Source organism: Phoxinus phoxinus (assembly GCF_949152265.1).
Source record: "Phoxinus phoxinus genome assembly, chromosome: 21".
Taxonomy (NCBI): domain Eukaryota; kingdom Metazoa; phylum Chordata; class Actinopteri; order Cypriniformes; family Leuciscidae; genus Phoxinus; species Phoxinus phoxinus.
In genome coordinates this window covers 567501-569176 of record NC_136896.1, presented here as the reverse complement: position 1 = coordinate 569176, position 1676 = coordinate 567501, and positions in this window count along the sequence as shown.

Genomic DNA, 1676 nt, shown 5'->3' with positions numbered 1-1676 from the left:
GTTCAGCGCTGCACTGCAAAACATTCTTTTGAGAATCAATATTTTTTGTCTTTTTTTCATCAAACAAAAATCTGTCAATGGCCTCAGAAACATAAACTTAATGAAAAGGGAAACAAGATTATTTTTTTCTGACCCCATTGGGAGATATCTGCTCTTGTTTTAAGAAAAAAATCAACACAAATACTGATTCACATTTTCTTGAGTGTTATTATATTCTGAAGAAGACATTATAACGACAAACATACTTATCTTTAGAATAACATCACTGATAAATCATTCACAATAACCAGAAGCATTGAGTCGATTATCGATTAAGTCTGTCTTCACTTCATGCTAACTTTAGTTTATTTAACTTTAAAAAGTAATTCGTTGAAGCCTGAGCAAACGACATCAGTGTCAGAACATCCATATGGAGCAGAACACACACTTCCCAGTCCGTGTGTGTTTGTGTGTGTGTGTGTGTGTGTGTGTGTGCGCGCGCGCGCGCGTCTGCAGTCATATCCTCACGGTTGTCATAGTGACAGGTCTGTGACATTGGAAATTAGTGAACTGAACCGAAGCTGAATCCACACACACACACACACACACACACACACACACACACACACACACACACACACACACACACACACACACACACACTCATATCTGGCGCTACAAGCTGCATTCGACAATAATCTGGCAATCGATGATCGACGTTATTAATATCTTTCCTTATTAGGAAGCAGTTGGGATGTTTTCCAGGTTGTTATGAGATGAAAATGCTGAATGTAATCTCCACAGATCGCGAACACTGAAACATGTGAACACTGATATGGCTGATTAATAAACATGCATCAAGACTATTACAGTTTTTTACGATTGCTATGACAGTTTTTTCAATACATTTAACATTTTTGCTAAACTCTTAACGCACCAACACACCTAAAACACACAATTGGCAAAACGGTTAATTTCATGCTCAAAATCACACATTGTAAACTAAACTCCAAAACTAATTTTCAAAATACAATAATACACTAACACAATACACTACATCTAACAAAACACTGCAAACATGTTTCAAAATCAAATAATTATTCAAAACACTAACACATGTTCTCTTCCAACAGGAACATTTAGTCAATCATAACACAATGACGGAAAAAACACTAACATCAGCTGAAATTACAGAAACTGCATTATGCTATGTGTCAGGTCGGCCCTTATACAATAGACAGTATATTTTATTGATCATTGTGTTTTGCACTGTAGTTTCTTTTGAAGCCTCTCTACATTTTTGTTTTGTTGGGTTTAGTAAATGCATGCATTTTGTTTCTTTTGCTGCAGAAATTCAAAACAAAAAATGAATGACCATCTCAGAGTAGCTTTATGTACAGTTTATGAAAAAAAAAGAAAAAAAAAAGAGACAGAGACAGAATTACTGCAGTAAAGACTTTATTTGCAAAAGGACATTACTGTAATACCTCTCCCTTGTCCTGGTACTTGTCTTCGTCTCCCTCGTGCAGGCATTTTTCTTTCTTTCTTTCTTTCTTTCTTTCTTTCTTTCTTTCTTTCTTTCTTTCTTTCTTTCTTTCTTTCTTTCTTTCTTTCTTTCTTTCTTTCCTTTCTCTTTGTGTTGCTCTATATTGTTCCTTTTCCACACAAGATCAGCCCAAAGAGTCCTCTTTTATAAC